At 40.2% G+C, this 24267-nt stretch overlaps 1 long non-coding RNA gene across 3 annotated transcripts in view; it reads left to right on the top strand.

The window, feature by feature from the left end:
• Positions 1-643: 643 nt before the first annotated feature.
• Positions 644-24267, top strand: part of LOC107033258 (uncharacterized) — a 48938-nt gene continuing 25314 nt past the window's right edge. For 2 of the 3 annotated variants that reach the window (XR_012073350.1, XR_012073346.1), the window contains exons 1-2: positions 644-844; positions 1726-1809. This is a non-coding gene — a long non-coding RNA (uncharacterized lncRNA). Of the gene's footprint in view, positions 845-1725; positions 1810-7310; positions 7475-24267 lie in introns of all 3 variants that reach the window. The other variant, XR_012073349.1, reaches the window with a different exon arrangement.

Below are 24267 nucleotides of genomic sequence, written 5' to 3'. Positions count from 1 at the left end.
AAGATTTCAGCGTACCACTGCAGTTACTGCAAAGATGAACAAGGTAAACTGTTAACATTTAACAGATTTGATATTCCTTTAAAGTTAGAACTAAATTAGCATAGATACTGCATTAGCATTATTTTAAAATAAAAGTACCATTTAAAATTTAGTTGCCTAAGAAGGCTGTGATATGGACATATCATCTTGACTCGTGGCAGGGAGATAAGGCATTTGTGATCGAGGAAGAAACAGAGCTGAGAATGGTGGTCCTGGTCTCTGAAAGCCTGAGGTTGCTCATGGACAAGAAGGCGCCTCGTCGAGGCCTTGGCGGTTCCTCGCTTGTTGATCCACTCGAGGCCAGGCTGTTTGCCTCTGGCTCTCACCTCCCAAGGTATGAGAATCTTTTACTAGTTTACCTAACACTAGTCTGCGCTGTGCGCTAAGCCCTTTGCGGGGCGGCAGATGAGGCACTGAGGCCAGACCAAGGACAGCTGAGTAACTGGAACTCCACAGCGGCTCAGAGCGCGTCATCCTCTTCAATCACCCCGCCCCCGGCCGCTCCTCTGAGAGGCGTGGCCGGAAGCGTGGGCAGGGGCGGGGCCTGTCGCCTGGGAAACCACGTGCTGCGCATCCGTGCACTTCCGGCCTCAGTTTCCGTTGAACGGCGGCAGGTAGTCGGCGTGGACCGTTGCTGCCCGCAGACGCCAGGGAAGGAAGAAGGGTCTTTGAGGCTCCGAGCCACCGAGACCCCAGCTCCCCTTAGCCGACTGGCCCCCCACTAATCTACGCGTCGAGGTCCGCGTGCCCCTCGTCTGGGAAAAGCTGAAGTGCGGACGCCTGAAAGAACCGCTGCTGGGCATGGGTAAGAAAGTTCCCTCCTCAACCTCACCCTCAGCCTGGTCCACCCAGCAGGGTTGAAGGCAGCAAACCATGCCACAGCTCAAACTCCCACAGCAGTAGCTTCTGGAGGTCACTCATCATCACCACCTGTTCCTGGCTTGGAGAGGCAGAAAGCTGACTTTGAAGTAGCTTTGAAGGGATTCTTGCTCAGGCCTTTTTTAGAGGTCAGTCTGTTGTTGCCCAATCAGGGTCCACAGAAGCTGACCTTATGAACACCCAGGATGTGAGAGACACTAATTAGTGGTTGAATCAACAAAGAATGTGTCTTACCTACCTACTTTATCCCCTCGCTACCTCTTTCCTAAGGGTTCTCACTGGCTCAAAAAAGTTTCTTCCTCAGTGAATTCCAGTAGATTAAGATTTTGGAGTCTCCTTTAAGGTTCAGGTCCTCAGGGATAGTCCAGGGAATCTCCCCACTTCCTTCCTTCCTCCAAAGACATAAGCCCCAACTAGGACCGGCTTCATAGAGGTCCAGCCTGTGCAGTCACAAGGCTGCCTGCTCAGAAGGATGCTGTCCTCAGAGGGCCCTGTGCTTCTTTTAACGCTCTGTGGTGGAAATCTTAAAAGTTCTTAATTTTTGAATAAAGGGCCCCAATTTGCATTTTTCACTGGGCCCAGCAAATTGTGCACCAACTCTCATGTTTTCCCAAAGGTTTTCTTTGATGACATTCAATTATATATAAAAATATATTTACAAGGTTCTCTAGATAGGCCTCTCAGTAGCTGTTAAGACATCAAGAAACAGAGGAGAGATGATTCTGTTGACTAAACTGAGAGTTCCTGGAATCATGAGATCTTTGTGATCCAATGGCTCACCCTCCACGTCTCCTCATTGTATTTTAGGACCTTTGAAGAATATGCAGAATGTGGAAATACCACACCTCTGAGGACAGCAATGCTTGGCTCCTTGCCTAAGGAGAGAAGCAGGTGAGGAATCAGCTAATTATATATTAATGGGTGCTCTGAGACTGCTTTTACAGGTGCCCTGGAAGGGCTGGAGCAGGTGGGTGTGGGGATGCAGAGAACAGAGGCTGTGTTAATTTGACAAGAGTAGGAGACTTAGAGAAGGAGGTTCTAAATCTGTGCTGTCTAGTTCCTTGCCACAAACTACAAGTGGCTATTGAGCACTCGAAATGTGGCTGTCTGAAATATGATGTGCTCTAAGTGTACAAAGCAACCAGATTCCAAATTCTTTCTTTTTAGAGTAAAATAGTCTATTTTTATAAGTTAATTGCATGTTGAAATGGTATTTTGGATATATTGAACATACTAAAATTTCACTTGTTCATTTCTACTTTTTGACATGACTACTAGAAAATTTTGAATTATACTTGTGCTCACATTACGTTTCTTTTGGAGAGCTCTGTTCTAAAGTTTTTGGAATATTGGAAGCTACTTGCTTTAAAAGTTCAGAAAATGCTGCGTCTCCCTCAAAAAACTCACACTGCCTTTCATCTCCCAGAAAGCACCCCCACCTGCTGTTAAAATATCACCCACATCACCCAGCTAACCTCCAGCTAAAGGCCTTAGCATTTAAAGAAGTGCCACCTAACTGCAAGTAGTCTAGGATAGAATTACAGTCACTTACAGGACGGGAATGCTCAAACTTCTGTCAGCTGTTGCCACTAGAATCAGTTCAGGCGCTGGTAGAGGTATTTCTGCTACTTTGGCTCTTTATTTGGTCAGATTAGCAGAAGCGAACTATTGAGAAACTATAGGAAAAGGAAGGAAGAAGTAAGTGAGGGTGGATGGTCACCTCACCAGCCTTCACTCCAAATCGTTACATTGTTCCAAACGATGGGATTACAGCAGCCTTGGCCTGACTGCTTTTTGTCAATCCCATCACCTTGAAAAGTAACTAGTTTTAGTGAAGAAACTGCCTGGTCCTCCAGTCTGAAGGAGAGCCAAGAACAGAAAGTTATCTGTAAATTGAAGCTCTTACTTAAGCAGCTTCCCTTAGTTGTGAAATGCACACCTGTGGACTCCAGTATCTTCATCTTAAGTTTCGAATGGCCCTTAAAAGCAGTGTGGTGAGTGAAGATGTGAGCTCTAAACCAAGGTGTATTAGATGCTCATCAAACCTCCTAGAGCCTCTCGTTCCCTGGAAAGTAGCTCTAAATGTGTATTTAAGGCCCTGAGGCCCAGGCCTGTTCCGGTGTGCGATTCTCAGTGTCAGTGGATTGCCTCAAAGAACTATCTTGAAAGGGATCTGCCCAGCCGCTGGGGTTGCAGCCAGAGCATTGGCTGCTGTTCTCCCATCCTTTGGGGGTGCCTTCACCGGCATGGTTCTGTTTGTTTTCATATTGCCTACATTTTCTGAAGTGATTCAGTTTTAGGTTTGTGTCTTCCCCTGGAAAGATTGGGCTTTGTGAGCTACTTCACCTGAGTTTGCTTTGCCTCCCTGCTGCTTACCCCTTCACCCGTGAGGCTCACTCTCAGCTGTGCCCTTGAACCGCATTGCCTTGTGAGCTACACTGATTGACCAAAGCCCAGAACCTGGATCTCCAGCCCCTCAGAAACTTGTGGATGACCAAAATGAGACTCTGTCCCATCAGTGTGGGAGGACCTACCATCACGTGGACATGTCTAGACAAGAGATAAAGAAAGTTTTAAGCAGAAAAGCCTTGGCAAGTTGAGTTGGAGAGAATCTCAGCTCAAAATGCTTCTGAACTTCTGAGCCTTCCGTGATTTCACCCAGCTTGCAAAGGCCAGGCTTCTGTTTATTATCTCGCAACCACGATCAAGTCAGCACTCCAAAATAGGATTCAGGTGTCTCCACCAAAGAATGTGAACTATTTGGGAATCCACAGAAGTGATGCTTTGGGGAGAATAACTTAGAATTCTGGACTTTTTGCAATTTCCAGGAGGCTGAAGCTCAGGCATTGCCCCCAGCACAAAGTAAGATATCTATCAAATAGATGTGTGCTAAGAAGAGCTGGCTTGGTCTTGTCCTGATCTTTGACTTTTGCCAGTGACAGTATCTTGGCCTATAGTTTTCTTTGTTAGAAATTTTTAACTACAAAGTCAGTATCTTTAATAGATATAAATTTGTCCAATAATTTGCTCCTCTGTAATGTGTTTTTTTCTTGTGGCCATCAACAATATTTTCTTTTTAACTTTGATTTTTTCAGCAATTTGGGTTTGATGTGTCAGGGTGTGTATTTTTTGGTTTATCCTGCTTGAAAATCTTTTTCTTCAATCTGTAGTTTGGTATATTTCATTATTTGGGGGGAAGATTCAGCAATTCTTTCTTCAAGTATTTCTTCTGCTGTTCTCCTTCTGGGATTCTAAATCCCTACTGGAATTTCCTGTTTGTCCAGTCATGTTTTCCACTAGGACCTTTAACATATATGATTAATGATAATTATTAATCAAAGTTATTTTAAATTTCCCCTCTCATGGTTTCAGTACTTCAGTTCTCTGAGTCTGGCTCTGCTGAATGCTTTCTCTCTTGACACTGGGTTGGGTTTTTTTTTTTTCCCCTTCCTTTTTGTATGTCTCATATGCCTGGCGTCTTGTGTAGGAGAATAGAGATTACAGGAAAGAAAATGTAGGGCTCAAAATAGGCACGTTTCTTCTGCTAAGTCAGTGATGCGGTGTGCCGAATCAGTCTAACCAGTAGGTAAGGTGGGTTTGGGCTTTATTGTCTCACCCTCAGAACACAAGTTTTGATTCCTCTAGTATTACCGTATGCTTAGGATGTGGGCTGGAGAGTTAGAGGGATTTCCTCAATGCTCCTTTTTCATTCAGCTTCTGGCCTTTCCTGCGAACCTGCATCACAGGGGGATCTCTCTCCGTGCTTTTGCCTTCCCCCCTGCTTGTTACCTGGTGCTTGCTAGCTTGGGAGTGGGAGCCAGGGGACTCTTAGTCATTCTGGTCCAGCCTCTTTTAGGGAAAGCCTTGTATTCTTAAGCCTTGAGAGGGGGCCTTCTCAGACCTTCAGTCTCCCTGTGGCAGACAGGATTTCTGCCTGAATCTTTGATGGGTCTTGAGGGGATGAGAGTCTCCTAACCCTCTTCGGGTGCAGGAGCACACTGACTGTATTGGCAAGGGATCCTGCCCCTCCTTACCAAGAGGTAGGGGTTGTTTGTCCTCCCCTACTCCTACCTACCCTTACTCAGTATCACCGGGCCTTTACATGTATGCTTGAGGCAGCAGAATTTGTTGTCCCTTCCCCGGTGGCTTGAAGCTATTATTTATAGGTAAGGAAGGGTCTGCACAGGACTTTTGCCTTCCCCACGATGGGAGCTTACTCCCCTCCAACAGGCCTTCACCACCAGCACTCTCTGGTCTCTTGTTTTGTCCGAGATCTTTCTCATCAGGATCCACTGGAGAACATGGAGAAGAGACTGAAAATGAGAGCAAACTCGTTGTCTGAGGCGCCCAGGGCTTCTGCACTCTCATGCTAGTCCACACTTGGCCTTTAACAACTTAATGATTTTAGCTGAACTTCTATCACCTTGTGTTGTACTTGATATCTCCTCTTCTGTGCTCGCATCCTGTCTCTCCTTCGTGGGGCCAGTCTCTCTTCGAATTTCAGGCTGCTTGATTAGTCTGCAACCCTAGCTGCAGTGACCCACCATCCCAGCTTGCCTGGGACTGAGGAGTTTCCCAGGACATGACACTTTCAGTGCTAAACACAGGAATGTCCACTTGGCCACCCTAACGTCTGCTCTCTGGTAGGTTCAAGAAAAGGTATTTTGTTGTTTTTCTGGTTGTTAAGGTAAGAGGGATGCTTTTTCTAGATTTTTACGTCTTTGGCAGAAGCCAAATTACTGAAATATTTATGTATATTGAATCTGAACAAAAACGGTCCTTGAGACAGTAGGAAGCCATATGGGGAAGCATCTGTTCTTACTAAGGCAGAGGGGTTCTCGGGAAGTCTTTCCTAGAATAGAGAGGAGGAAACATGAGTTTAGTTTCTGCCATTCCTTTGTTTGTCAGGAGCAGATTTATCTGATTACTTAAATGAACTCTAGTTGAAGAGGTGGATTCACACCTGCCCTTTCCACAGCTCTATCTGCCATTCAGCTAGCACCCAATTTGGGCTTTACTCCCTGCAGGCAAGTATCTCCTATAGATTTTAGAGTGAAATTTAAAAACTTAAAAACTTAAGGTCTTTTGTGGATAAGAAAGAAGGCCGAGTACAGCAATAAGCTTTCTACAGCAAGAATACTGACCACCTCTGGGTAGATGTGTGTGTGTGCACATGCACATATAACTTTGCTATTGAATGTCTGGGACGTATTTATTTACATTGCTATGGCTAGTATATCTGCTCTTGTGTTTTTCGTTTCAGATACTGTGGGAACCAGGAATGTTTATGACCCCTGTAGCCAGCATTAATGGTTATGAGGTACACAGCCTCCAGGCAATGCTCCATATTTTGTGTGATAAGGAAGGCTCTATCATTTTCTTGGTTACTGTTTTGATTATCCTTGAGTATCCAGGAGAAATACTTATGGCCTCTGATGAGCTTGTAAGCTGTGTATGTGATCTCTTCCTATTAAGTGGTCAAGATAGTTTGATTACTACAGTAAAAACAGCACAGAAACCATAAGACCAGAAGGATGTATAATCTAAATAGCTATGAGGTATATATGGTTGTAGATATAGTTATGATAATAACTAAGACTTGTATAATGTTTATTGTGTGTCAGGCATTATTCTAAGAGTTTTATATTCATTAACTCATTGATAAACTTACATAGATAAACTTCATAATGATAACTTCATAATTATGATGCTAGCTGTTACTATCCACATACTACAGATTAGTAAAATGAGGAACAAGTGGGTTTAGTGGTATGTTCAAGGCCACACTGATAGCAAGTGGCGGCACTGGGACTTGAGCCCATGCAGTCTGTTTCCAGAGTTAGTCACTATGACAGTGGCCAAAGACACATAAAAACAAACAAAACAAACAAAAAGGCATAAAATAAACAAACCAAATTGAAGAAAAACAAACACTAGATACAGAGATCAAGGTAATGGTTACAAGAGACGAAGGGGAAGGTTGGGGAAGGGTGAAATGGGTAAAAGGGGTCAACTCAATCGTGACAAAAGGAAACTAAACTTTTGATGGTGAGCAAGCTGTAGTGTACACAGAAGTTGAAATATAATTGTGTACACGTGAAACCTACATTATATTATAAAGCAACATTACCTCAATAATTTTTTAAATTATTTTTTTAAAAAGACAAGAGTCGGGGAGGGTATAGCTCAAGTGGTAGAGCACATGCATGAGGTTCAATCCCCCGTACCTCCTCTAAAAAATAAATAAGTAAACCTAACTGCCTCCCCTCAACAAAAGAAATCTATTAAAAAAAGACGCAGAGGAGGGAAATGTTTCAACCTGCAGGAGGGTGTATAGGCGTAGGAGTTTTATATATGCGAAAAAAGGCTTTTAAATAACATTTTGATTTTAGGTTGTGTACCGAACAAAGAAGTGCAGAAAACTAAAAGAGGACATGCTAAGGAAAAGGATTCAGAAAGTTGTACAGTGATGCCTTGAATTCACTACAAGTCAGTGGAGTATGAATTACACAGACAAGCATGATCACATATTTGATAGAAACTTCATTTGATGCAGGTAACCTGGTAATGGTGGAAATGCGGAAAAAAACAGCTTGCAGGAAGATTGCTATTTCTGTGTCAAGTATTTTCTGTATAAAGTATTTTCAGTTTCAAAACTGAAGCCATTTGCCATACAGAAAAAAAAAGCGGAAAAATTTTATCAATTCCATTTATGATAAGAATAAAACCGATGAATGGTATGTATAAAGAACTTTGGTTTAAAAGTGGCAAGGACATTACCAACGCACGTGAAGCACAGCAAGATTCACAAATGATTAGAAAATCTCACAACTTTGCAAACTAGTTCTTATAACCCAGAGGCCGCTTAGGGCAGTCAGGAGGTATGCCCGCAGCTTTCGACGAATCTGTATCAGGGACTCTTGACTTTCTCAAGAGTGGGATGCTTTGTGGCCTTGTGATTGGTTTTCAAGCCAAGTGATTATTATAACAAACATAGCTTGTAGCTGTGAGTGGGGTGAAGTCTTTTAACCTAGCCTGAGAGTAATCACCGACATCCTCCTTATAGACCTATTGGGTGACCGAGATGACTTTATAGAGCTGTTAAGTGGTACTCATTTGCATAAGAACCTGATATTCTCACAAAAGTGAAAAGTGATTGTATTTGCATCTTGGCCTCTTTGGGGTAGGAAGTTCCCTGTTTCTCTGAAGGAGAAAAAAAGTAATTTTTAACATTGTGTGCTTTTTTCTTGTTTAAAGTTTCAGATAGTTTTTTAGTTTTGCGTGTATTTTTACATTGGGAGTGAAGAACTAAGGCTGTAGATAGCATCGATCTCTGAGTTTTAAACAACTTTTTAAGTAAGGTTTTCAGAAACTTAGACAATTTTTCTTAATTTTGAAAGCTATTTAATTTTGTGAGCTAATTACATTAGCAACTAAAGTTTAGGAAGTTACGTCTTAGAACTTTATGACTTTTTACGCTTTCTACTTTGGGAATTGACTTTAAATGAGGGCAGCAGGGTGATGGTGGGTAGGATTAGTGCAGTGACACGTGACATACGACTGAATGGAAAAAAGGAGAGCCAGTGACCTCACTGTGCAATCAAATATAAACATATAATTTAATGATTATGCCTGTGTCATCACCACTGAGATAAGAAATAGAAAATTGCCAGCATTCCAGGAAATTACTGCATGTTGCTTCCAAATTACAGCCCTTCTCCTCCCCACAGGTGACTACTATCCTGACCCTTGTAGTAATTCCTTTTTTTATACCAGTGGTTCTCAAAGGATTGTCTAACATCAGCATCATCTGGGAATTTGTTAGAAATGCAAATTCTGGGGCCGCCTTCAGGCCTAATACACTTAAGCATTTTTGTTGGATGCGTATTTATGTGATTAAAGTGTAAAACAGTGATTCTCCAACGTTAGCATATATCAGAATCACCTGGGTGGCCTATTAAGCTATAGATCCTGAACCCTACATCTAGGTTTCTGATAATCTCTGTTGTCTGTTTTGTTCACTAATTCTAATTTTCCTATATACTGGGTATTATTTGACTCTGTGCTAGTCATTACACATGAAAGGTTATTTTTGTAGGAGTAATCAGGCCTATAATGAAAATACTTTGCTCCGAAGAGTGTTTGCATTTACTTCTGCCAGGCACCTGGGGCCACCTGTTCAAAGTTTGCTGTTTCCTGGACAACTCAAGGGATTGTTACTATGTTTTAATTCTTTTCAGATTATTCCAATTCTTGTTCACCTTCACTCTGAGATCCTGGAACCCTGGCTGGTGTGGGGGAAGGTCTCCCATCGGACTCCCCAACTTGTGTGGACCCAGAGTTTTGTTTTCTGTTCCCTTCTGCATCCTGAAAGGCCATCAGATTGGAGTTTCTAATTTTCTGAGATTCCCTCCAGGCGTGTTTACTTCTCTGGATTCTTGACTTCTCTTTACTTTTGGCTGATAATTCCTTACTGTTTTTTAATCTCTTTGATGCTTTTAAAAAGATTATTCTAAATATATTTTATCCAGTGTTTTAGTTGTTTTCTGCTGTAGGACTGATGCAAACAACCTGAACAACCATTAGCAGAAACAGGAAATCTGAAAAGTATGCATTATTAAAGCACAGCAGTTTTTCAAAATACTGTGGTTTTTCAAAACATTAAAATATATGGATTTTTATATCCTTTAAAAAAAAAACTTCTGTTTTTAGCTTACAGCTTTCCCCAGACATGGGCCACACAAGGCTGTTTTGGCACAACAAACTCTCCTTGTGAAAATATTGCCAGGATTGTGTATTTATGACCTTTCACCACTCCAAAATTCTCCGGTACTTCCTAGTAGGCTCCAAGGAATGCTCCACAATTTCAGGAAGCCTCACAAAATGCAGAGATGTGCCTAGTACAGGATTCATTTCACAGTTTGTGGTACTTTTTGTGAGATTTAACTTTTCAATAGCTTTGACCAGTCTGGAGACATGAAATTTAGGAAGCATCAATGGTTTACACTCTTACCCCTAGGAAGCTTTCTGTCTGGGATAGCACATGGAATGCCGCGAACTTTACTTAGTGTCAGGTTCTAAACATTTGGTGGATGATATTTTAACCACCTCCATCTCCCCCCGAAAGTGTGTCACATCATTTCTTTTTCCTGATAGGTTGATCCCTTGAGGTAGGCAAGATTCTCAAGGAGAAAATACCCCTTCCCAGCCTATTCCTGCCAAGTCAGAACACATTCTTTGTGGGCCAGAATAAAGCTGTTGTACTTATATTTAGAAATATTTTGAAGGGGATTGGACATGGAAATATGTGAATCACACACTTGTTCATTTAGAAGGTAAACTGGTAGACTTTTCAGAGATCAGAGGTGGTTAGGATTTGGTGAGATACTTCATCGTGAGTACTCTAATTAGTGCTTAACAATTAGGATTTATAACAATCCCTGTAGGCTAGGCTGGAGTAGGAATAAACAAACTCTCATAGCTATTCCTAGAGTCTTTAAGGATGCTTGACAGTCACTTGATGGATGCCAGGATTCCTTGAAAGTGGTAAGGGTTGGTTGTGGCGGAGCCCACGACCCCTGTAAGCTTGTAGGTCAGGATAAAAGTCAGAATTTAACCCTGATGGCAGCAAGAATTAGCTTATCTCAGATGAAGACTATAACTCAACTAGTTAGAGCAGAAAACATCTTGAGATAGTAGAGCGGGTGCTGTTCCCCAGTGCCTTTCTTTTCTCTCCCCAAGATGAGTCTTGAATCTGTGGGAGTATGGGGCTAGTGCAGGTTGGGAGTCCCACCAGCTTAGAGGGGCACAAGTCTCCTCAGTCTGTTTTTTCTTTATCAGTTTAGAGGGTGATGTCATTGATAGGTAAACCAGTAAACCTATACTCTAGCCAACTTGTTACTAGACCTAAAGTTCATGTTTTGAATACAGACTTTCAAATTGAACCACAGAATGGAGGAACTCTCCAGTTCAGTTACAAATAACAGGGGGCCTCTCCATAGGGGCTTTTCAGCCACAAGACCTTTTAAATGACAAGTTAGGAGCCACCACAATCCACCCCTTAGTTGATAACTTTTTGTCTAGACCAACATGTTGACTCTAAAGCAACGTGATGCTGTCATTTTTGTATAACTCATCACTTAAAAATAGAAATATTGATTTAATAAATAAACTTCCTTAATATAAATTCCTACTTTACTATGAGGTATGGAGAACTAGGACCACATGAAATTCACTCAGTTTAGCCACTTCCTTATTGATATATCTTATTGAATCCCATGTGTTTTGGGAATTGTCTGGGATGTAGGTATTTTCCCTGTTCAATAGCACATGGTCCATCCTTCCTTCCCCACTAGAATATAGTATTAAGGACATGTGGTTTTGGACCGCTGTGTATCTTATGGCTACCATTTCTTCAGAACTACTGTTGCATATACAGTAGCTGTATCACAGATCTCTGAGGTTGCCTTGTCAACCTGAACTTTGGAAATTATATAGTAAATTCTCTTCCTGAGCCTAATAAGGATTTTAGGGAGCCATTTAGTGGCTCCCAATGCTGATCTAGTTAGTCTTCAATAGCAGCTCCCACTGTATTTCTCAGGCAGCCACTCCCTCCCCACAGGACCAGTCCTGCACTGAGTTTTCCTTCTCTTTTTCCCTCTTACCGGATTTTGTGAAAATCTTCCTGTATTTCGAAGTGAGAGACTCTACCAGAGTTCAGTAGGTGTTCTGTGTGATTCAGTGGGTTTGTAGATGTAATTCTTGGTGGATTTGTGGGAGAGGGCGAGCTGTGAGTCTCTGTACTCCGCCATCTTGGCACCTCTGTATTTTCTCTTATAACTGCAGTAGAGCCTCCATGTATTACTACTTTTTTTTTTAGAATATTACTTTTAAATTTAGCCTTTGCATAGGCTGTCCAGTTTCTGAAATTTGCCTGATTTTTTACTTAGTAATATTTTCCCATCCTTCAGTTGTTCTGGAATGAAGTATGTATCTTCACAATTGGAATCTGTATTATTCTGTATATACGGCCTCTAGACCAATTAGATAACTTGGCATATAACCAAATTTGTGCAATTTAGTCTTTTCTTGAGAAAAGTCAGTTATTACAGGTGTTCTGAATCACCTGAGCTATCTCATGTGATCATTTCTTCAGGGTGGAGCTGCTGTCATAACCAGTGCTGTTGTACTGGAATGAGGACCTCTGGCTTATTGGCTATAACCTTATTTAAATTGGTATTATAGCCAGACCTTCTAGAATTTATCTTCACTCTCTTTAATGAGGGTAATAGATACCTGTTTGAATTTCTTTCTAAGTTTCCATGCAAGTTAGTGTCAGCTAACAGCTGTATGTCATTGGCATTGAACTTTCGGGCAATGCTGGGTAAGCGCTCCTAGTCCAAGAGTCTCCAGGGGATAGCACTCTACTAGCCCACTTTACTGGGAACTAATACCTGGACTGGTTCGAAAAATATCTTTGTCCTACTGCACATCTCTGTCTGACTCCAATAAGGTTTTCATTGAGAAGACTTTTAAATGAGAATGATTTCAAGAACCCTGGCCAGTACAACCAGTACTCTCAAGGGAGTGGATGGTACTCTCCTTGGGTTTGGAAGCAGCCCAGTTGATTTCTTCCCCTGTATCCTTCCAAGCTTTTTCTGAGCGGTTGGAGCCAATTAGCCAACAGTAGAAATTGTTACAGAAGGGATGGTGAAATCATATCCAAAGAGTAGATCAGTCAGCTAAAGGTTCTTTTTTCTGTGGGGAAAAGAGGAGAGGATGGGGCGGAGACAGTAGTGTGTCTTCCCTGTCTTTATTACCTATTTGGTGTTTCCAGGCCTGTCTTTTATCTCTGTGAGCCCATAAACTCCTGCAGGGGTACTTGTGGCTTGGTTTCCATGAAACATTTGTGTCTCAACCACACCCCACTCTGTACCCCACCCTACATACCCACTAGTCTGCTACTTGCATATGAAGCCTCCTGCTCCCCTGTGTTCCCAGTGGGGAAAATGTCCTAATCTGAGGACACTGGCCTCCCTACTAGGGCATTTGTCTCAGAACTGTCTGAAGTTTGGAGATTAGGGTTCAAAAGCAGACAGTAAGGTTGGAAATCTCTATCAGTTTTCTTGGCATTTCCTTACCATAATATTTATGGATTGCCCATTAATTTGGGCTTTTTGCACCATATCTTTTAATAGCCAGACCAATAGTTCTTTCTACTGAGAACATCTTCTTTCTCTTTTTTACATTTCCCTTCATTTTCCTTTGGTTATTTTGGGAACTGAAATTTCCAGAAGTCTTCCTAAGCTATATTTCCCAAAACTGTGTATATCAGGGACTGCTAGTTAACTACCCCTCTTTACTCTTTTTTTCTTTTTATTAACAGAATCCTGATTTGCATGAGATGGCAATGTGCTCAGCCAAAAAACTACATTGTCCATCCTCCACTACTGATAAGGATGACAGTGTGACACAGTCCTTGTCATTGTCTAACTAATGGTGTTAAGAGGGGTTCCTAGTAAATCTCCTTAAAAGGGGATAGCTTCAGGGCATGTGCCCCTTGGCCCTAGTTTCTACCCCTTTTTTCTGTGTGCATCTTAGAGGAGATGCTGGACAGAATAGACATCTAGCAACAAGATGACCATGTGAGGAAAGCCAAGAAAATAGCTTGGGTCACATCTGAAAAGGCTGGGCTAACAGGCAGATGGGCCCTAAGTATGAACTCAGACTCCGTGATTTTTGCACACTACCACCACCCCTGCCACCTTGGGGTTGGAGGGGGAAGAGTCCCTTTGTCACTACAGGTCCATACTGCTCACGTATCTGTAACATCTTTTGCAGTAGGACTGTTCTGCCATAATTTACTCTTACCATCTGAGACCTAGACTTTTTTTTGCATCTAAATCCAGTAAAAATAATTCTGTGGTCTCTTTATCCGCAGTTCAGAAGTTGACATTTCTTACTAACAGACTATCTAAAACCCTCCAGAGGAGTGGGGGAACACAATTTGAAGTCAGTTCAGTAGACAGCAAGTTTGTTGACAATTAGATTAAAAAAGATTAATATCCATAGCTACTGGCTTTTAAAATAGTAGTATGAATATACCATAAAATGATTTTACAATATATTACCAGTTTTAAATATATATGTTTGTGTTTTAAGTTTTGTGGAGCTGAATTATTTTCTTTTTAGATTCTTGTTTATTTTCAACCAGCTATTTCTGTTTTGTATTACTTGTAGTAGAATACTGGAACAGATTTAAGATCTCCAAATACGAAGGGTTATTGTGACAACTTACAGAGTTCAAAAAAAATTCATGTATTAAAAATTGTGATTATAAAATTGTATCTACAAATGTCTCAGTTTATAGAAGGTTAATATCTGTGTGTACATATATATTATCTAGAACAAGCTATTTTATTTCTAGATAAGTGGACTTATAGTTTTTAGTGTTCTTTTTAAAAAATTTTTTCTATAGCGAATTAACTTTTTTTGTAAGAACAATTTTTTAAAGATAAAAAATTCCTCTTAATGGGTAGTTAACAAGAGAAGGAGAAGAGCATTGCTGAGAAATAAATAGCAGAAACCTCAGGAACCAAGGGGCACTTACTTTTGTTGCTGGGACACCATCATAGCTGCCGGATGACTCAGGTTACCGTGGGCTCGAGAAATGCTCCTGAGCTGCTGTGGGATCTGAAAGGCGATGAGCCCTGACTGTCATTGCTGGGGATGCTCTTTCTAGTCCGCTTTTACTTTTTAACTTCCTCATGTTACCTTCCCCCATCCCATGTGAACATATCTCTGATCCTCAAAAACTACTTTCATTTGTTCAGTAAACTAGGATCTGGGTTATATGCTAAACCCCTAGGTAATGCTGAGGATATGCCAGTGAGCCAAACAGACCTTCATGGAATTCCATACATGGTGTGGGAGAGAGATGCTAATCAGATAATACGATGTATAAAATGGGACACAGTGGGATAAAGACTTTGAAAGAAAAGAATAGGCTGCTTGGAGGTAGAGTTATGGGGCAAGAGGGGAGACCCACATTATATTATGCACTCCGTATGCCAATCAGAACTCATTTTAAGCTGAAACTGTAGGAGGGGCAAGAGTCAGGTAAGTGGCTATTGTTTGCGGGGGGGAGGTATTTTAGTCATAAGAAACCGCATGTGTGAAAGCTCTGAGCGGCAGTGAGCCTTGTAGACCTGAGGAAGTGAATTGAATTGGCTCTTAATCTTCACTCTTCTTGATAAGGTTCCCCGTGTTTGCCAGAGATAAACTTTGGGACAGTGGTCATGTCTGAGTTATAAAGTAACCTTTTTGCTTTGCCCAAAGAATTGAAGCCACTGTTATGAAAAGGATAAAAAACAGTGAATGTTCATTATGTACCAGGCACTATAGTAGGCACTGACATATGGAGTGAGTAAAAACAGAGTTCCTACCCTCGTGGAACTAATTAGACTGGGGCAAATATTAAATCTTGCAGATATAATTACAAACTGTGAGATGACCATGTCTACTTACCTTGTCAGCCAGTAAACAAAATCATAAGGTAATATTCTTCAGGGATCCCAGACCGAGGGCTACCTGATATGAGTGTACACTTGGAGTGTTACACAAAGATGCCTGGCCAGGGACGTTAATGGGTACTAAAATGCCCGTCAGAATTTCCCTTACCAAGCCATGCCCTTGTGCAAGGCTACATCTTCCTAAAGGAAGGGTATGTTTTTCTTTGTACCAAGGTATCAGTAGCATCTCTTCCTCTGATATTAGAAAGGAATTCCCTATTCTCAAAATTGAGTGGGAGGCTCTATCTTATAAATGTGTAGTTGCCTTGAACACAGAGATGTATCTGAGGTGGATGTCAAAGTAATAAGTGGGTATAATTGTAGGCTTAGAAAAAATGGAAAATGAAAAGGCCTAGGACATAGGTATTTTTAGGACATAACTTTAAAAAAAATGGATCCTACATCTGCAGGGATTAGAGCAATATTATAGATGTAAGAGAGAGTAGATAAAGGACAACACAGTGGTGGGATTGTGGAGGAAGGAACTGGACTGTGTGCATCATGAGGGTGGTTGTATTGTGTTGAGTGAACTTGTGGGCATCACATTGGGAAAAGCTGTGGTGGAGGGAAAAAGGGATCCATGTATAAGATTATGTATTTCTGTATCCTGAGCCTGGCTAGTTGAACAAGTGTTTATTCCCATATCTTAAAATTTCAACTCCGTTTTAAAATCATGGACTTAGTTTATGGGAGTGATCCTGCTTCTGGGAAGAATCTTGCCAGAATAAATCCAGAAACAAAAAGCAAAGAATGAGGGACCTGGTGTCTTGAAGTTATGGCTCTTCCCAGCAGTTGTATCTTACTGGACAGCTGGAGCAGACCTCTCCGAGTCTTAGTATTTCATCTGAAAATTAGAGGCTGCTTTCCTTGATGGGTTATGAATCTTGAAAGGTATTGAGCAAAAACTCTAAACCATGAGGCAATAAAAAGGATATGTTTTTCATGAAATGCTGAGTTTCAGTGGCCTTTGGGCTGGGTTTAGTTGGCTGGGTTGGCAGAATCTCTACCTTGAAATGGTCTTTCTGGGTGGAGATCTGAGCTCCTCTGTCTTCTGACTGCAACAAGGGCTTTGACTACGCTCTAGCATTGGCAATTGAAAAACTTTTAGTCATACAGACTCAACACAGTAAGTTTCCTGACTCAGTCAGTTTATGTTTTGAGCACAGGCCATATATGTCTTCTCATGGAATCTGTGGTCAATTGGGATCTTCTCTCTTTTTGATGAGGCCCATAAAATTGAGGTAACTCTCAAGCACCAGCAGCAGTGTTAACAGATGCACTTGAGAGGAAGTTCAATTTGTGTGGGCATACTACAAAGGACAGCAAATTGGCAAGGTGGTCCAGGGGATAGAAAGATGTGTCATCTACATTGAACAAGTGCAGCAGGAGAAGGCTTATGACACCTCTGTCCCTGTGGTTATTCACCCCAGCAAAGTGGTTATCTCTAGGACAAAACTAGACCAAAATTGCAAAAGAGCCTTGAACATAAAGCCAAATGTCACCCAGTAAGGGAGTGAAAGGGCAACTATAAGGAAGAAATAATTTAAGTGATACAGGAATAAAATAATCTTATCTACAACTTCCATTAAAAAATGCTAAAATGAATATGTGTATGTGTCTGTATATCTATCAATAGATTAATTCAATATAATTCATTTAAATAAATGTATAAATATAAATGGATATATATTCATGTTTGTATATTCATAAAGATACATATTCATACACGTATCTAATGTCTCTATGAAGACCTATGGGGAGATTTCCTTGTCTCCAGATTAAAAATTAATTTTGAGTCTCATGAATGGCAGATTTCTCTATTTTTTTTGGAGACCCTGATCTTATAATAGATCAAGTTCCTCATTTTCATGCACTGTTCTTATGCCCAGAACATACATAAGACAGAAAAACAGGCAAAAGATTTTAACAGATGACCTATATATACACATAAGAAAGATATAAAAGTGTCTCTTACACATTAACAGAAATGGATATCTAGCCTTACTCAGAGGAATGCAAATTAAATTACAGTGAAATACCATTTCTCACCTATCAGATTAGGGAAAGTTGGATAATATGACACCCCTAGAGCATTTAGCTTTGGTGACCAGAGGAGAGTGTGCTGCTGAGCTCCATAGGATGTCTGTCTCCTATGTAAGATCACGTCCCCAAGATCAGGAAACATAACTGACCTACCCTAATGCATAGAAATAAACAGAATTAGGCAAAATGAAGAGATAAAGGAATATGTTCCAGGCAAGATAAAACCCCAGAAGAATAACTAAGTGAAGTAAAGATAAGTAATCTACCCAATAAGAGTTTAAGGTAATGATCATAAAGATCCTCACCAAACCCAGGAGAAGAATGGGTGGACACAGTGAAAATCTTAATAAAGAGTTAGAAAATATAAAAACCAAACAGAGCCAAAGAATACAATAACTGAAATAAAAAATACACTAGAAGGGATCAACAATTGTATATAATGCTGCTCTGAACACTGGAGTGCATGCATCTTTTCAAATTAGTGTTCTTGGTTTTTTTGGTTTTGGTTTTGGTTCCTTTGGGTTTTTGGTGGTTTTTCTTTAATTTTTTCTTTTTTTTTTTTTTGGTGGAGGGGGGATATATATCCAGGAGTGGAATTCCTGGGTCATATGATAGTTCTGTTTTTAGCTTTTTGAGAACCTCCGTACTATTTTCTACAGTGGCTGCACCAACTTCCATTCACACCAACAGTGTAGGAAGGTTCCACACCCTCGCCAACATTTGTTATTACTGTTCTTTCTGATGATAGCCATTCTGACAGTGTGAGGTGAAATCTCATTGTAGTTTTGATTTGCATTTCCTTGGTGATTAATGATGTTGAACATCTTTTTATGTGTCTGTTGGACATCTGCATTTCCTCTTTGAAAAATGTCTATTCAGTTCTTCTACCCAGTTTTTAATTGAGTTGGTTTTTTCATTTGTTTTGTTCTGTTTTGTTTCATGTTGAGTTGTGTGAGCTGTTTATATTTTTTGGATACTAACCCTTTAATAGTCATATCATTTGCAGATATTTTCTCACATTCAGTAGGTTTTCACTTTGGTTTCCTTTGCTGTGCAAAAGCTTTTAAATTTAATTAGATCCCATTTGTTCATTTTTGCTTTTATTTACTTTGCTTTAGGAGACAGATCCAAAAAATATTGCTGCAATTTATGTCAAAAGAGTGTTCTGCCTGTTTTTCTCTTGGATTTTTATGGTTTCCAGTATTACATTTAGGTTTTTAATCCATTTTGAGTTTATTTTTGTATATGGTGTTATAGAATGTTCTAATTTCATTCTTTTACATATAGTTGTCCAGTTTTGCCAGCACAGCTTGTTGAAGAGACTATCCTTTCTCCATTGTATATTCCTGCCTCCTTTTTAATAGACTAATTGACCATAAGTGTGTGGGTTTATTTCTGGGCTCTGTGTTCTGTTCCATTGATCTATGTGTCTGTTTTTGTGCCAATACCATACTGTTTTGATTACTGTAGCTCTATAGTATAGTCTGAAATCAGGGAGCATGAGCCCTTCAGCTCTGTTTTTCTTTCTCAAGATTGTTTTAGCTATTCAAGGTCTTTTATGTTTTCATATACATTTTAAAATCATTTGTTCTAGTTCTGTGAAAAATGCCATTGGTATTTTGATAGGGATTGCATTGAATCTGTAGATTGCCTTTGGTAGTATGGTCATTTTAACAATATTAATTTTTCCAATCAAAGAACATGGTGTATTTTTCCATCTGATCTGTCATCCTCAGTTTCTTCCATCAGTGTCTTACAGTTTTCTGAGTACAGGTCTTTTGCCTCCTAAGATAGGTTTATTCAAAGGTGATGCAAAGGTGAATGAGACTGTTTCCTTAATTTCTCTTTCTGATAATTCATTGTTAGTACACAGAAATGCAACAGATTTCTGTATATTAATTTTGTATCCTACATTTTTACCAAAATTAGTTTTCTGGTGGCGTCTTTAGGATTTTCTGTGTATAGTATCATGTCATCTGCAAACAATGACAGCCTTACCTCCTCCCTTCCAATTTGAGTTCCTTTCATTTCTTTTCCTTGTCCGACTCTTGTGACCAGGACCTACAATACGATGTTGAATAAAAGTGGCAGGAATGGCCATCCCTGTCCTTTTCCCAATCCCAGAGGAAATGCTTTCTGCTTTTTACTATTGAGTATAATGTTAGCTGTGGGTTTATTTAACTTTTTACCTTTCAGTTTTCCTTTTTAGTGGTACCCCCTGAACTTCTATTCATTGCCTGTACAACAGGTAGGCTCTACTTTCATCTTTACTTCTTCCTGAACCTTCCATTTTTAATAGCATTATTTCTTATTTGTCAAAACATAAATTATTATTCTCAACTCAAACTGTAGGTCTTAGATCGACAATTAAATATATTAAAATTTTACAGACTTCTGGTTCTAGTTGTGCAATAAGGAGCTTGGAAGTCACCATGTTGTCCCAACAAAAAGTAAAAAGCTTAACATACTGAAAGGTCAACAGTTCCTCTTAGATCTGTAAGAGAAAGTCAGACATTGGGCAAACAGTTGCTCCCAGGATTGGACACACGGGTGAATACCGGGAGTCATGGCTTACCTAAACAGAGGCTCACCAGTGGAAAAAACCATGGAAGCTGGTGCCAGGGAAGGAAAACATGAACTGTAATTTGACAAGTTACTAGAAGTTCAGTGTAGACAACTCTGAGAATTAAAAACTCCAGAGATTCCTATTTATAGGGGAGGAGGGAATAGTTACGGGTGGGCAGAGTTTTGTGAGTTTACCTCCAGGAACTTGACCATATTTTCACAATAAATGTTGGAGAAAAATCTCCTTACACTCCCTCAGGGGAAGGAGAAAGAAACCATCTCAGAATATGCCAGAGAACTCTGTTCTTCTTAACAAGGCTTGCCCTCAGGAGAAACTAGTCAACCAGAGCCTAGCTGCCGCAGGGGCAGGGAAGTACACTATTCCAGCACATTCCAGCCTTCCTGTTCCACCTAAGGGGGGAAAGAGAGAAACTGAGAAACCCTTTGAAGTTCAGTCCAAGGGTAGCAGCCCACTAAACAACTGAGACCTAATCATAGGACTGTAGAACACCATCCCCTACACCTTATCACTACATTTCTAAAAGCCTGTTTATAGCAGTTCCTTTTAACCAGTATATCACATCCAGCTATCATGAAAAATTACAAAGTGTACTAAAGAGCAAAAAACACAATTTGAAAAGACAGAGGAAGCTTCAGAGCCGGTCATGGCAGGAATGTTGGAATTATCAGCCCAGGGAATTTAAAACAACTATGAGTAACATGCTAAGGGCTCTGATGATTAAAGTAGACAGCTGGCAAGAAGACAGGAGCAATGCTGCAGAGTGATGGGAACCCTAAGAAATCAGTGCTAGCAATCCAAACACTGTAACAGAAAGGAAGAATGCTTTTGGTGGGCTTATTAGTAAATTGTCAGCTAAGGAAAGAACCTCTGAGCTTGCGTATATATCGAAAGAAACCTCCCCTAAAGGAGCTGAACAGTATACAAAAATCAATTGAATTACATATATAGTAGAAATGAATAATTAGAAACTTAAAAAAATTTTAAATAGTACCAATTACAGTATACCAAAACATGAAAAACAAGTGTAAATCTAAGAAGATATGTGCGGGATTGTATGCTGAAAGTTACAAACACCAGTGAAAGAAAGTAAAGCCCTAAATAGATAGAGATACTGTATTCACAGGTTAGAAAATTCACTATTGTTAAATTGTCACTTTCAAATTGATCTATAGCTTCAACACAGTTCCAGTCAGAAACACAGTGGGCTTTCAGAAACAGACAAGTTGCTTCTAGAATATATGGAAATATAAAGGACCTAGAATACCCAAAAGAATGAAAAAGAACACCAGTGTTGAAGGCCTCAGTACTACCTGATTTTGATACTTACTATAAAGCTGCAGTAATTGAGCCGGCATGGGCTTGGTGCAAGAATAGACACGTACAATGAAGGAATGAAATCATTTTATTAGGTTGACCATTTCAGATGAATTTCATCAGCTACCTGGCAAAGCCTTTCATCTGTATATTAATGTTTTATTTCTAGGACGTTTCCTTCAACTATAATTTTAAATAATAGTTCCATTGCTTTTTATTTCTTTAAGGATTCCAATTATATCTAAGTTGCATTGCCTGTCTTCTGTGTCATTTATGTCCTTCCTGACTCTTTATCTCATTTCATTTTGTTGGCTGTCTGTCTTCAGTACTGCTCATTAAATTTCCATTTGAGTCCATTCTCCCTTGGGTATTGTAGTGAGTTAAATGTTGGCCTCCCACACGACGTGCCCACTTCAAACCTGTGAATGTGACTTCATCTGGTAAAAGGGGCTTGTAGATGTGATTAAGTTAAGGATCTTGAGATGAGACCCGAATCCAATGGCAAGTGTCCTTAGAAGAAAAGGAGAGAAGGCATTTAAAATAGAAGGCAATGTGAAGGGTGAAGGTGGAGGTGGAGATTAGAATGATGCATCATCTATCAGCCAGGGAACATCAAGGATTGCTGGCGGCCACTGGAAGCTGGGAGAGCGGGATGAAAACTGGGAGCATCTCCAGGAGGGACCAGCCCTGCCCACTTCTTGATTTCAGACTTCAGGCCTGCTGAACATGAGAGAACCAGTTTCTATGGTTTTCAGTCACCCAGTTGTAATTTATTAAGGCAGCCCCAGGAAACAAATACAGTTACTTTCTTAAAATTTACTTGTCAATTCTGAGATGATTTTTCTTTTTGTTCTGCTTATTTCTTGAGTTCAAACAATTCTTTTTTAAAGTATCTTCCTATTTTTTTTCCAAATCCATTTATGTTTTTAATTTCCGATTGAACATAGTTTTCCATATTTCCAAATGCTTATTTGAGGTTATTTAGTTCAACCTGAAATGTGTTGTGGTTTTCTTTCACTTCATGGTTGTTTGGGTTTTGTGTTTTGCTTTTTATTTCCCTTGAAATGAAGGAAGATTTTCATCACTTGTGATATTTGATTCTCTTCTTTCTCTCTCTCTCTCTCTCTTTTTTTTTTTTCCTGTAAGTATCTTTGCATAGATTTATTCCTTTTTCTTCAGTTTTGTTTGTGGCTTTGAGATGGTTTACAAGATTCTTAGCTTAATGGTGCCCTCTTCTGTCAATGTGGCAAAGTACAGCTTTTTTAATGCTTGTTTTTAATATGTTCTGTATTTGAGATCTAAGCCTGTTCCATGCACGGAGGAAAATAAAGATTTATCTTAAGGCCCTCACCTTTCCAGTTCAATGTGATTGAAACTTATTGCTGACTCAGGAAGAGTTTCCAAAAGCACTCAGTTTTCCTTCATGACCCCAGAGTGGTATCTTCACATTTCCTTAAGGGGTGCTTTCTCTGGGCTTTCCCCAAACTTACTCCCTACTTCCCTCTCTCTCTGGAAACCACTGTTTTGGCATATCTAACCAAAACAAGGAGGTTTAAGCCAACAATAACGCAGCTGTAGGGGGGAAAAAAGGAACAGAAATAACAGGGATCGAGGGGAAAGGGGAATTCTAAGATGACGGTGATGAAATGGAGCTGTATGACAATACTTGTTTAGTGTGGGGTTGGAGATCCCCAGCTCAGGGGGATGCCTCCCTCACATCCCTCCTCAAGAAAGGAAGGAAATAGAATATCTAATATTTATAAATAAATATACTGAGAAGAGTTCATAGCTCTGTCAGAATTTGGGGATAAACTGATTATATTACAAAAAAACCTAAGTAAGCACAAATGTAATCATTAACCCTAGGGTGAGGGGTCGAGGGGAGGAAGAAAGGAAATGTAACCATGCACTCTGAGTCAGCTACAAATAACATTTATACAGCCAAAATGTAGTCACTGAATATTGATTTAGCCAAATATGATACTGTTAAGACTATATTAGGAGTAGGGTATAGGGTTGGTGCGTATGGGTGAGGGGTGAATAGCTGAATTATCAGATAATAATTCAGATAGCTGAATTATCATCTTCTAGTGTAGTAAATAATTTCTGAAACTGATGAATTAAAAAGTAGCAATATAATCATATTTTTAGAAAGATGGAAAAAAATACCATAATAAGTACCTGAAAAATTTGAAAGCTGTTGCCTCTGGGGAACAGGAATGGAGAGGTGGGATGGGAGAGAAGAAATGGAGAGTGTGTGCTTTTGTTAGGACACTGATGTGATCTGAGGGTCATGCTTAGGAAGCACTGATGTAGCCTTCTCTGTCCCTTTCCTCCGTATCAGATACCTTCACACACACACACTCACACACTCACACTTCAGCTACCTTGAAGGCAATCCCCCTCCACCTTCTCGACATCGTGTCATATTCTAAAACTCAAATCAAGCCTCGTGTTCTTCTGAAAGTCTTCCCTGTTTGCTTGGACAAAATTGGCTTCTGAGTTCTCATATTCATTATCCTGTACACTTGTTTGGTATCTCATCATGTTTTGTTTTATATTGTTAGATAGCAGTGATTTGGAACTTGCAGCACATGCTGAGCCCTCAGGAAGCAGGGGAATAGTAAATGTTCAATAGATTCAGACATGTCCCAAGAGAGGATGCAGTGTCTTACTTCAAAACCCTAAGCCTGGTGATCGGCATCCAATACTTAGAGGAGAGGGAGGGATGGGAAAGAAAAGGGGCTGGGAGTGGGGTGGGGAGCAGGGGATTTAGAGCAAGGTGCTCAGCGCTTACTCTCCAAAAGATATTTCCTAGAAAGGGCCTTGAAACAG

The sequence above is a fragment of the Vicugna pacos genome, chromosome 1 (assembly GCF_048564905.1).
Source record: "Vicugna pacos chromosome 1, VicPac4, whole genome shotgun sequence".
In the NCBI taxonomy this organism is placed as follows: domain Eukaryota; kingdom Metazoa; phylum Chordata; class Mammalia; order Artiodactyla; family Camelidae; genus Vicugna; species Vicugna pacos.
Note: the sequence above shows the minus strand (reverse complement) of the source record. Positions and strands in the feature narration are given on the sequence as shown.